Here is a 14,463-nt window from a genome sequence, read left to right as displayed (position 1 = left end):
TATTTACCTTGAAAAGGTTCCAGAACGTCAGCATTTTTGATGAAGTATGATCCCTGTCTTCTTCCAACTGTAATTTTGGTTCAATAGCCTGTCTGAATTCTATAAAACTGAAGAAGAAGTGAAAAAGAAAAGACAATTTGCTCCAAAACACAGAAAAACAAGAGCCTAGAAGACTGTTCATCCTTTAAAAATGCTGCTAAATGTTCATTACAATTTTAAGAGCCATTCGTTAATGTGCAATTACAGTATGGATTAATTAGAAAGCAATTACTCACTTTTAATGGTATTGAATATACAATTAAAGTGCAGACAAGCACATGCTTTATAACACTCTGTAGTTTTGTCTCTGTAAATCCTTACCAACACACTGCCTGTGAATCACCATGCTTAATTTACATCATTTTATTTATTAATTGAATGATTTTGAGCAGAATGCATTAACAATTTTAATCTTGGAGTCACAGAGTTGTAAACCATGTCCTTATTTTTCCCCAACACAAATCAAAAAGGGGTTGCAGAAATATTGATTGTTTCGGCAGGGTTGACTCATAGACCCAATCAGCCTCTGGACAGACGGCTGTGAGACGGCCTTCCGTTCTGCCTATGCCTCAGCAGGCACCTGGAGAAGGCTGGCTCTGTCAAGTCTCTTGGGCATTAATTGGTGAATAACAAATTCCTGCACACTCTCTGCTACCACCTCAGATGTTATCTGGCCCTCAGAAGACAGTGCTTTTGTTTCTTAGCTGTCAACATTTTACTCATGAATAGCCTCCTAACAGATCATTTTCAGGCAGATGGCGAACTATAGTCAATCTGCTGATATAGTTTATTTCATCCTAGAACTTCCCATGCTTCAGTCTGAAAACAATTATAAAGATAGATCAGTCAGCTGTGATATTACTGAGGCAATGTTTTGACCCTGTACTGTATGTTCTAGGGCATGGGCTGTCCCTCAGTGAGCCAGTATCTTAGATTATCTGCATGCGGTGAAATGTACAGCACACAAGAAAAAAACATTTTACACATTCAGTTTTCAAAATAAGATCTGAATAAAAGGAATGACATTTGATTTCAGTTTCACAGAGTGCCATTATGAAGCTGACTTGCAGCATGCTCGGCATGTACAGTCAACTCTCTCATTTTAGAAGAGTGACTTACTTCTTACACATTCATCACTAACCAAGACATACAACTAGCAATTCCCTAATGTGCAAATGATAAAATATTGATTATGCTAACTTAGTTTTTTATTTAATTTGTTGACAAGCTACAGTGTTAAAATAAAATGGATGTCTTATCAGCACCGGGATATCTGGGTGCTGTTGATTCAAATTTGTTGTGTTTTATTCAACTCATAACATTCTGTTTCTTTTGCTTCAGAAATGTTTTACACTAAGATTAATTTACAATTAGTTTTCTCATCCTGTGTAAAGTACTGCCAGACTCTAGATCTTTTCCTGCTGGCTGAAAGCATGGTGTACTTGCAGACCCTAGTATTACTAAAGATTTAGCGATCTAATCCAATGGATTGTTTCAGTGACAGTTCCCCAGTAGCAAGCTACTGTAGCTTAATATGTTTGAGTACAGTAGCTTGTAATAGTGACGTTATAGATAACGAACAACAGGCTTAGCCATAATAAAGCAAGAACCAGTCACCAAGAAGATTTCACTGTCTTGGATCCTAGCACTACTGAAGTCAGTGAAGCAAAACTAATTTGTACCAGAGAAACAAATTGTTAACAAACGTGACACACAAGTGACTCCACACCCCAGTAATTGCAAATGATCACATATTAGTAGCCTCATGAGTCACCTTGTACCCCAGACATAGTCACAGCCCTAAGATTATAACCGTTAAAGTCAGCAGAAGTGTGGAGATCATGAGTCAACTAATAATAATAAAAAACGTTATTTTATGTAGCATCTTTAAAAAGTAAAAAGTGCTTCACAGTAGGTTTAAAAGAGATAAACTGTTATAAGGATAGCAAATTACAAAGTATATATAAGAACGATAATCGGTTAGAAGTGCAGCAGTATTTAAAGAATGGAGCAGACACAGACATTAATTGAGAAAACACCTTTCTGAACAGAAAGGTTTTAATTTCAGATTTAAATGCACTCTGGATGCATGCTGTCTGAAATCCCTGGGGATATACTTCCAGAGCTTTGGGGCACAGCGAGAGAACGCCTGTCAGTGTGAATGAGCTTGAGGGACATCTAGAAGACCAGAGTCAGACGAAAGAAGGATGCGAGGTGGGGAGTAGACAGATATTAAGTCAGATGGGTACTGTGGTGCCAAAGCCTTATAAATGAGTCTGAGGATTTTGAGCTTGACGTGAAACGTGAAAGGAAGCCAGTGCAAGGACTCTAAGACAGGAGTAATGTCATTGCTTGCACATGGCCTGCTCAGGGCTCTAGCTGCCTGATTCTGAACAATTGTAACGAACTTGCTGATTTAGTACGGAGCTGTGTATTCAATCGAGTAGCAGTTAGTGTGGTACTACCTTGGCATCATCCCCAGATGCACACTCGGTTTCAATGAAGAAGGCTGGGAAGACGTTTGGAGATCATCTGATCCCATCCTTAGTATGGTATTAAGAATTAAGATGTCATTCGATCAGGCAAAAACTGAAGGGGGCTCTGATTCGGAATATTTGAGTAATTTGTACCAGTAAGCTAATATGATGGCCGAAATTAATATAGGTATTTAATACTTTGCTGTATACTGTATATATCTGAATGCTAGTGATAATTTAATGTTAGTTTTTTTTAACAAATAAATGTATGCTAAAATAGTCCAGATGAGGGCACATACTGTAACTAGCTAAGCGATATGATATTCTATGAATTTCAACGTGCTGTGAAATGAGAGCAGCTGCTGGTGGATACTGTTTGAATTCGATCATGTATTGAATCACAGTGGCTTTAATTTTCATTGATAAATGACACACTGAAGTGCTGAGACACTTTAGATGTTTAACAGAGCACACTGGCAATTATTTTTTACAAAACACTTACAGTAGGCTACATGAATGTGTACAAAATACTGTGAAGGTAAACCTCATGCACTGTCATGTGCTACATTTGTTGCACTTCATCTTAGAGTGCTTTCTAATTTATGTCTGTGGATCTCGACCGTTCTGGGTAGATGGGTCAGTTTTGGGTACAGTTTTGATGGTGACACTGATTTTCTGAAAATTAAACTACTGGAGCCTAGATTGCAGTCCAATGGATCTTTCTTTATATACCCCTTAAATTCACACCTACCAAAAATAAGACATTGTACCCACATTGCGCCTTCTAAGAACCACCAGTGTGGAGTCCCCTCTCACGATTAACAGCAAAACAAGTACTCGGGTGACATCCAGATGTGTCATGTTGAAACTAAGAACATTTTTAGTACGTAGCTAGGGAGTATGTTCAGCAGCCAGGTTTGTTGCAATTTGTATTAACATAACATCAGGAGTGGCATACTAACCAAGGGATCATTCCCATTTAGTATTTTGTTTTTTGTATGTTGCGACTGACCCCATGTGATGAAATTCATTTTCATCTGAGTTTTAGTCAAACACTGCTTGACGAAGATTTTTGCCATACATTTCATCCATGAATTTAACACTGATCTAGGCTTGTCTGGGTCCATAATTTCATTCTCCGGGCAACATCTCTCACAAACAGGCCGCCTTCAATCACATCAATGGCAATCGAGCGACCCTCATTAAAGATTCAGGGCAAGGTCACATCTTTTGGTGTTCTTGTGTTAATTTAAGTTACGCCTGCTTTAATGGATATTTAGACAGATCCTTAATCAATGCCATCTGGACTCTTTTAGCTCAACTTTTACACCAAACACCGAGCACCTGGTGTGTCTGTGAAAAATCAGATTTGAACTAATTATTTTATGATCCTGTGGAACAATTCAGTTCAAAAGGTAAAGAAACCTTACTGATCAATATTTAAAATGGAACTGAAATTATGGACCAAGGAAATAATATCGTCTGAAACTTAAGTCTATTGTGTTTGTACTGTACATCAGTGTATTCTTTTAGACAAACATGGAAAGTGATATGGTAACTTGACACTACCCAGGGAATTTCATTTTCATTTGATATTTTTTAATTAACAGCATCTGTTTTATCTAACTTATTATTATTGTGGTTGTGATTGGACACAATATAAATATGTGATTTGAACATTGTGGACAAATTTAGTAGCATAGATGAAAATAGCTTGCTTTGTAATCTAAATTTAGCTAAATTAATCTAAATTCCCCCCCACATATTTTGATTCTTTGTTCTTACCATGTTCTCAGATTAGATTGTGAAATTAAATTCAAATTAATTTTATGACTGTTTAATTACACTACTATTATGGATTGCCATTTTAGATTTATGTCGCTACAGTTATAATTTATTAAGAAAGAAAAAATCTTTAGAAAAAAAGACTATGAGCACCATTTTGATCACTGATTTCTTGGTAGAGAATTATTATTACTGTTGTCAGTCTCTAGACGTTTCTCCGTGTGCAGTAATTGAAATGATATTTAAAGAAGGATAGCAAATGACATTGGGGCAGGTTACCTTTGTGAATAATTTCAACCGTAATTAATAATTCATGCGTTTTAACTGTGATTTATTGCTGATCGCTTACAACGCCTGCCATGTCTACCCTGAAACTGTAATTCCCGTATTTAGAGTTTGTTTGGTTTCTTAATCTTGAGGATACATTTAGGGAAATCAGGGCTGACAATTAAGAAGAAAAACGACGGTTTCATACATGTACGGTGTGAGATTATTAACGAAAAAAAACAGTGACCCCTATTACAGTTCGTAGATAACATTTTAAAGGGCTATCTAATTTGTGACCAGTTTTCGGATCTGAGGGCTTCTACAGTTATATGACAGTGCCGGCGAGGTGCAGATTAAATAGGAAATGCAGTCCCAATTTCTCAGACGGGTAATTAAATCTCGGTAACAATAGAATTAATATCGAATATTGCAATTTAATATTAAATGTCGGAGACAAGTCATATTGAATATTACAATAAGTTATTGACGGCATCCAAACATTTTTAGAATTCCGAATTAAGCACAAAATCGTGATCTTTGAGGACGTAGCGGATATACCGCCATATGGTCATAAACTCCTGGTCTCGCCCGGTCTTCGCGGGAATTGTGTTATCAAATCGTCCCCTCCTGCTCACTTAACACTGTAATACCTAATATTATAGTAATAATAGCTTACAATTATACAGCGCTTTTCTGGACACTACACTCAAAGCGATTTACAGGTAATGGGGATCCCCTCCACCCCCACCAGTGTGCAGCCCCACCTGGATGATGCGACAGCAGCCATAGTGCGCCAGTCCGCTCCCCACACACCAGCTCTCAGTGGGAGGAGAGCAGACTGATGAAACCAGTTCAGAGAAGGGGATTATTGGGAGGCCATGACTGGTAAAGGCCAGAGGGAAATTTGGCCAGGACGCTGGGGTCACACCCCTACTCTTTTCGAGAAACGCCCTGGGATGTTTAATGACCACAGAGAGTCAGGACCTCGGTGTAACGTCTCATCCAAAGGACCCAGTAATAGGTGTACTCCATGCTGAAAAGAGAAGAAAGGAAACACAACGTTTCGGCTGTGGAGCCTTCTTCGGGTGTGAGGTTCTTAATATTACATTGTAAATCACAGCCGAAACGTTGTGTTTCCTTTCTTCTCTTTTCAGCATGGAATAAACCTTTACTTGTTCCTTTGCAGCTACCCACCTGAACTACTGTTCCAAAGGACGGCGCCTTTTTACAGTACAGTGTCCCCATCACTATAGTGGGGCATTAGGACCCACATGGACCGCAGGGTGAGCGCCCCCTGCTGGCCCCACTAACACCTCTTCCAGCAGCAACCTTAGTGTTTCCCAGGAGGTCTCCCATCCAGGTACTGACCTCAGAGTACCTGGGAGCTCACACCTCCTAAGCTTCAGTGGGTAGCCAGTTGTGAGTTGCAGGGTGATATGGCGGCTAGCCATAAAATGCGATGTAAAAGCGAATAAGTATTCGCTTACTAAGTAAGTTATGCAGCAGACATTTCACCGCAGAAATTTTCCAATGTGATCTGCATGCGGAGTGAGCAAGCAAGTAAGTGGCATCCGTCGGCAAAACCGTCTTGAATTCAAGAGCAATATTTATATCGGATTAAAAGAGATGGCCTGCTTGTTTGCAATGTAATCAGGCTCATTCACCACACCGGAAGTTTTGTTTCGGAATCGCAGAATATGGCGCTGTGTTCTCTGCTTGAATTTAACAAAAGCTGAACTTGTTTGGTTAGCTGAAGTCGTTGGTTACAAGGCTAACGTACTTGGAGATATTTATACAGAAATGTGATCTTCATTTTATTGCTGCATTTACCAGCCTTTCACAAGAAATATTAATCAGTCAAATCACGGGTTATTGGACGTACAACTTGTACGTTATTTAAATTCCACTTGTCTTCAGTGTGCCATTAATGTTCAAATAAAACAGAGATGGAGGGTGCATTTTTTAAAACTTGTGTGTACATTATAAAAGGAGTGTGAACTTATAACCTCTAAAAATACTTTATCTAAAGTGGAAAATGGAAACGAAAATGGTATCTATACTACAAGAAATGACGTCACAATTATTGCCTTGGTTTAAAACAAGATCTTTCACTTTCTTTTGAACATGCCTCATCTCGACATGTTTCCTGTGTATTTTTCAAACTGGTTTCCAAAGTGAAGTCTACTCAAGTTTGACCCAGGTGTGTGAAGGCCACCTACTGTATACCCAGGGGAACACAACTGGTTTAATTAAGGGTGGCAGTTATCTCCTGTGTGTGTCTGTTTAGTTTAACTTTTTTAGAGTCCACTGTCTTGTGAGCTTTACAGAAAAAGAGCAAGTTGTAACATCCCTTTAATCATACCAAATGATATTGTAGTAGGCTTCCATGCTATGCCCGTATTTTGTATTCATGTTTAAAATAATAGTTAAAATGACACCTAAATATTTGTCATCTCCCTACAGTCTGAATACAGAAGAAAAAACATAGTTTACTGTTCCTTACCTGGCTGAAAAATGATTTACAAAATCACTTTTTTTATATGTCACACAGCAGCAGTTTTTCCTCTTCCTGTAGTTTTCTGGATATTTTTAACTCTGGTATTTCCAATGACACTCAAGTATAGAACCCATTATATTAATATGCACACTAAAAAGAATCATACTTGTGTGCAACAATTCTTGTCTTTGTTTCAGTTTGAAATTACGTTCAGTGAGGGGCATTAACTCTATCAGGGCTTCAAAGTATTTTATCTGTAGAAAAATTTAAAATGTAACGCAAAATGTGTAAATATACAGATTTCCTGTCTCATCTTGTTTTACCGAAGGTAGTGAGTTCTATTAAGTATTGGACAAAACCCTTCTGGTATAATGGCTTGTAGGAGAATCATATACTGTATTAAAATACACTTGGTCAAAATTTTGTATGTGATAATAAGTGCTATCCCTATATGTTCATCTGACTTTTTCCCATTCATTTTGCACATGGGAATCAGATATTCAGTCTTTCAGTCTATATAACTCGCTTAAGCTGATGAAATACATAGAAATGTGAACATTTATCAGAACATTGCAAACCTTAGTGACACCTTTTGAACACATACACATCTACTTGAAGTCGGTTACTCTAAACCAAAACTTCACAAAACACGGTTCATCATTTCTAAGGATTTTGTAGGGAGCTGTTGTATTCTTGGTATATGAAATGCTGTCCAATTAACCTTTCACCAAATGGAATTGCACAAGCAATTAGAATATATCATTTAAACTGCTATATGATTTGAAATACTTTTTGGAAAGGTGACTATCACAACTTTCCATTAAAAAAGCCTCACGGACTTCACTATTTGTTTACATTTCTGTTCCGCCATTACAAATAATATGTTTACATTGTTTATTTAATTCATCACTAAAATTAGACAATGAGTAAATTGCCTATTTTTCAACAGAACTATAAAAAGTATGTAAATACTGTATTTATACATAAAATATCTACGGTAATGCGGAGTGTCACATTTCTGTTTATCCTTCTTTGGATATTTTTCTCGTTTCACCAGATCTGTTCCAGTGATTAAATAATGTCCCTTTTACTAGTCTGTTAAGTGCATTATAACCTTGTTGCCCCCATTTAGTTTCATTGTGGTATTCTAACACAGTACAAAATAATAACAGCCGATACAATGTTACAAAATTGAAATAGCAATAAGCATTGATTTGAGAAGAAATACCAATTAGGTCAGATCAGGTAAGGGCTTTTATACTGCATCAGGTTCACAATATTAATATTCTGTGTTGTTACAAGAATTATAAGCCATAAATGCATTTTCCTAAAATCTGCTTTAAACAACTTACAAGCTGTAAAGTAAATAGTGACATTTAACTATGGAATACTTCTAGAATGTGAATTAACAGAGACTGTTCCCGACTAATTATAGTTATTTTGGGGAAGAAAAGGCAAAAAAGAACATTAGACAGAGATAGGCTGTTAGCAATTTGAATAAAATCAATTAAATGTAAATGAATGTGGATTAAAATAGCATTTGTTTAATTAAAACATTAGGCCTTCCAGTTCGTTCTGCCCCGCCAAAAGTTGTTCCTGTGTTTTCATTTCGCCTGTTATTATTATTTTTAATTACAATTTGAAATCCTACTCGGTCCCGGGGGCTTGTCTCTATTTCAGCATTAATTAAGCGAAAGAGGAATATACTGATTGTTTTCCTTTTCAAGGAATTTAGATTGCCAAGTAGCAACAGTAAAATTAATTGTTTGCTAATGATGAGGAAATGTATTCTGACGTTTTATGAGAGCTTTCTCATTTCACAGACCAGGAAGAAAAATTAATGGTTTTGTGCAGTGTAATGTTCCATACTGGGGACCGAAGGCTTTGGGGTCCAATAAGGAAAAAAAAAATTTCCAGGTTCACGTTATTTAAATAGGTGTCTATGAGTCTAGTTTTAAAACTTAGCCTGTTCAGTATTTGGTGAATTTAGAATAAAAGTGGTAAAATATAAACTTCTGTCTCCCCCAGAGTTTAGGTTCAATACTTTATTTGCATAAACACATACCGGTAATACGATAAATAGCAGTGAAAAGGTATCAATGAACTGTGCAACAATTTTGAGGTTGAAGTACATAGTTTACGCATTTACCACCCTGTGGGTAGGTATTATTATGGAACCTAGTTAGGGCGTCTTGAGAGGGTGGAAAGGGTCTTTCAGGTTCATTGGTTTCCCAAGGTTTAATCCTGAACTGACAGGTGCACCGGCGCCCTCCTGTTACTTGCACTCTCAGGACACATGTGAACAGCACTAAATACCTCCTATCCTTGTGTTACTTTCGCACAATCTGTAATTGTGTTGTAAGTAGCAATTGTATAATTTATTGTATCATAATCTTAACCTAATCCCTATAAACTTCTGTCCTTCTATCCCTCTTAACCAGCTCACGGACAAAACATTTCATTGCCAACAACAGTGCTGTATGCTGTACTGTGGTGCATTGATAAATAAATAAACCTGGATTGTATTGTAATAAAAGACAAGCTTCTCTTACATAAACTTAAGGTTAGTTCGAACACCTGTAAAGTTGTATCTGTTGATGATTTTGGTCATAAATCGCGTTCTTGGTTATGTAAGTGACCAGAAGGAATTTGGGCAGCTGGCCTGACCTTTCCCAGAGCAAATGAGGGAACATTGTTGTGCTCCGTGGTTCATGAACGTGAGACAGTGCAGTAGTTTTTTTGAAGAGCCCAACTGTAATTGCCTTGAAAGCAACCTGACAGACCTTTTTTGCTGTGCACGTGAGGGAACATGTCCAAGAATGAAAAGCTTCAGCAGTTTATTCCCTTTGGTTTGGAAATGAAACATTAAAAAATAAAAAAAAAGTCTGATTTGAATTGAGTTATCGCCATTGGAAACAACTGACGATGAATGGGTGCCAGAGGTCAGGTTTTAATTGATGGTCTCATTTGCACATGCTAATTGGTGTAAATGCAATGTTAATTTATTCATTTGTATTTTATCAACATTGCTTAGAACAATTGTATCAATTTTGTGTTGGAACTTTTGACTGATTTGATCTTTTTTTCTGCCCAAAATTTATAAAAAATTATAAACATTTGAACAAGCCTTAAGGCTCTGAGACACTTTATTTCCAAAGTATCGTGTTCACCCTGAACAGATAACCATCCCTTTATTAAAAGTATGCAAATGATTTCAGTGAGAAAGCTGTTTCACAAAACATTATGGTACGTTAACTTGATCATCATCTTCTCATCTCATTATTTTTTTTCATTTTAAAGACTGTATTGAGCTCCTCCATGTTTAGTGATTTAATACCTCTATTACCTCTATTACTGAAGTGGAAATATTCATTTTACCTTGAAAACTAATTTTCAATTTAAAAATTGGCAAGGACTGTACTGCACTGAGCGCAATGTCAGATTCTTGGCTGTCACCGTTCAAGAAACACATTCTAGGGGTGAAACGGAGAGCTAATCTTCCAGAAAATCATCTTAATATGATCCTTTTCAATGCACTAGACTACTTTGTTTCATCATTTTCCTCTTGTCCCACCTTACTTATGTGTCTGATATTGTAGTTGATTAAAAATCTAAACAAGAGTCCAAATGGGGAATCAGGAAGAAGAGGTATAGAAGGATGGTAGGAATTTAATTCATACAATCTCCTGTAGTAGTCCTGTGTTTGCAAATTGTGAATGAGATCTTCCAAAACAGCTTACAACTTTATTGTACTCTACTAACATGAATGTTGCTGAATAGCTGTAGCTGTAGGATGTGTTGCAATGTGGACACAATTGAAAGTTTTACTTTTTTGGCCTAAGAAAAAAAACAGAATTCATATTTTTTAGATAAAATTAGTCCTAGAAATCCAGCACTGGATCACAAAGGTATCTTAAAATACTATTTTTTTCATATTCACTTCATTTATCCAAGCATCTGTTAAAGGAGATTTAAGGCTTTTCTTTTTTTTCCTGAGCTACCCACACTTTTAAGAGTTTAGTTGAGGCAAATTAGGATTCTTGTGGGTTTTTTTTAGCATTTGTGTGTATGCATTTTTCAGGAGATCATTAATTGGTAGTTCATGTCAAGATATAAAAACTTGTAAGTTAAAGTTGTTCATGAAATTACGTACAGTAAAACTGTTTTGACTAGTATACTTTGTTAATACATACAAATAATAATGACCAAAATAAGAAAGATGAGGTAAGTGGTTTCACAAATCATTATTTACATTATTATCTTCTACAAGTCTGTTGATTGAGGTTGTCATTTATGGAACAAAGCGACCTAAATGAATTTGGCATTAAAGTGGTGAGCACCAGTGTTTAAAAAAGCATTTAGATGACATGGCTGCAGCTTGGCTTAATATTGTCTATGAGGATAAATGGAGTAATGTATTTTAGATTACCTTGTTCTTATTAGGTCTCAGTTAAAACAACAGAAAACATGAAGTCATTAAATTATACATTCAAAGTGGTGTTATTATGTTGTATTCTGCGAATTTATTGATTTTATAAAATGGCATGCAGGAGTATGGAATGCTGCTTTGATATGGGAATACAATTTGCACAACTGAAATACCCTGTTAGGGGCTAATTAGCAATGATGCCAGACTAGAGAATATTAGTAGAATTTCACCTTAGCCTAAACCCTGTGTACAATACACCTGCTGACCTGGTAGCCTGGTGTTTTGAGCAGCTGAGAGCGGTGCTATGAATCTTGGCAAGATCTGCTCTGGTCATCAGTGGGTAGCAGTAGTTTTGGGTTGGGTTCACAACAGAGAAACTGCTCCATTTGGTAATTAAGTCCCAAAAGCACCTGGCTCATCTTGAGCTTTTATTTCCTCATTAAAGAGCACAGCACAAGGCTGCAGATTGTAATCATGTATCAGCAAGAGTTCGCACTTCTAGTCCTGCATGGATGCAGAAACAGAAATATTGTCATGTTACATCTGTGCTAATTACAATTAAAGCCCATGAAACAATGATATTTTACATTTATCTATAAAGGCTTAGGGCTCTTTAGTGTTTCAGCACTTCAGGACTGCAGGATGTTTAACTTGTTTATTTATTTGCACATCCATATTGGTATAATACAGTTTATAGTTTAACTATAGAATGCATTTCTTAGTGGATGCATATACTTTTTTTCCCGGTCTGCTCTGGTTAACAGATGCTTACATTTTGGGACAAAAACTTGACAAAGTAACATTCTGTACACAGTGATTTGGTAATTGTGTAAAAACTCAAATTCTACGATACACACTTAAGGCTTTAAATGTCAGTAATACTTACAGGTGTTTACCAAATATTCCTGATATTGTTTAGCCTCCTGTTATTTGAAGTGCCTAATGAGTTTTAACTGCAGGACAGTTGGCATCACTCTCTACTGCTGCACTGAATATTTCTTCTTCTCAGGGAACAGTTTTTGATATAGCCTCTGAATTATTAATTGGCTTGTTATTCTATGTGAGAAACAGATATACTTGATCTGTTTTATGGAGTCCATTTTGAGCTATGATTTCAATATTAATTTTAATTATACATTTTCATCATTCTTATGTTGGTTCTATAATCCCTTTGCAGGATCTTGTAAAGGCTTACACAGCCAGAATTCTTACTCCTTCTCTTGTCCTTGAAGTGTCTGGTTATCAAAATACCCATTGGACAATATCAAGTGAGATGTTGACTTTCCACAGCTTTCTGTGATGATTATTATTGGCATGAAAATAGCCCGGTATTTGTTTTTTTAATTCTGGCAATGTGATGGACTTCTGAAGTCTTTGACTTGGGGAAATGAGAAAGGACATAGGGTTCTTATTTCAGCTGGTTTATAAAAAGCACAGCTGTGTGTGTGTGTGAGTTTTCCCCAGACATGAATGGCAAAGGTGTGGAGGAGTTTGATGGATTTCCAGTAGCTCCTAGTTTGGCAAGGTCATGTCCTCAGATAACATGCTCCCAGTAGTCAGTGTCACTTAGCATTTGCTTGGGGAGACTGAGTAAACTGCAGCCTATCGCAGGTATCCAACAGAGTGGAGATAATGTAATGTCTGGACTCGAGTGTGTTACTCAGCCTGTATTCTTTTAAGCAATTTGCCAGGGCCAGCTCAGTGCATTACAGGGCCATGATACTGTGTTCACATTGTGCGTCAACATCACTTGCTCATTTGAACTCCTTCACTTCAGACTTCTTTCATGAAAATGCGTGTTGTTACTGCAATGTTGTACTGATCAAAGATCTCTCCCTCCTAATTTCATGAAGCACAGATGTGATAGGGGGTTCAATGGATACAGATACAGTATATTTAATTCAGGGAAGAGTCTCAGAAACAAACAGCTATATGCTTTTATTACAACAACCCTTTACATACAACATTCCTGCAATTAAAAAAAAAGTTCAAAACCGTAGAAATTAGATAAAGATATGGTTTTATATACTCTACCTAATGTAAAATGTATAATTCAAGGGATAGGTATAACACGGGATGCTTTGATCAGCTGTTTAGCAGTGCATGTATACATTTATAAATGGGAGATATGTCAGTTGGATGTGCAGAAACAGAAGCTAACAGAAGAACGTTTAGGTTTTAGATTGCCTTAAGGTTTAAATTTTAGGAAAAAAAAGATTTTTATGCATGCACTAGCTGTCCTTTTTGGCCAGGTATGATTATCTTGTCAGAACCAAAAGGTGGAGCAGGTGTCTCGGGAGATATCTGGCCTTGCACTGCACAATCAGATCATAGTGAACTCTTGGATGCCTTTTTAAAGCTTCCTCAATCTGACATCTTTGGGTTTCAAAGTGCTGAGTTCCCAGATATTCTTCTTCCATCTGCTTTCGATTAAGGATTCCCTCAGGAGTTGCATTTCATGATGTTGAAGAAATGCTGCATTTCTTCGTGTTTGCCTGTGCCATACCTTTGAAGTGCTTTTCTGGCCCTCCCACGGTGAAATTGGCTCAAATGGCAAAACAGAACCTCCTTTGCCTGCCTGGAGATGTGACCAACACTGTGAAAACGATGGAGGTGATCATAGCTTATGGTTCTTGCTTGGGAGGGAACACTAATTTCAGTGTATCTATTCTATGTCTTGAAATGTAAAAGCTTCAGCAAATAACATTGATAAAATAACTCTCAGTCCTTTTAAGTGTTTCCTGTATGGAGCCTGCATTTCAGCTCCATACAGTAAAGCAGGAATGACGATTTCACGGTTTTGAAACCAGTTACTATCCTCAAACACCACCTTCCTCAAGAAGCCTCGGGCAGCACTTTCAGTTTTGAGGTGGTGTTCTTGTCAATATCAGCGTTCTGTGATCTTGTTCAAGTAGGAAGCTGCGTCAGCATGTGTAGCCGGCAAAGGCACAAGTAAAGGTTTATTCCCT

The sequence above is a fragment of the Atractosteus spatula genome, chromosome 21 (genome assembly GCF_055471065.1).
Source record: "Atractosteus spatula isolate fAtrSpa1 chromosome 21, fAtrSpa1.hap1, whole genome shotgun sequence".
Taxonomy (NCBI): domain Eukaryota; kingdom Metazoa; phylum Chordata; class Actinopteri; order Semionotiformes; family Lepisosteidae; genus Atractosteus; species Atractosteus spatula.
This window is presented reverse-complemented; position numbering follows the sequence as displayed.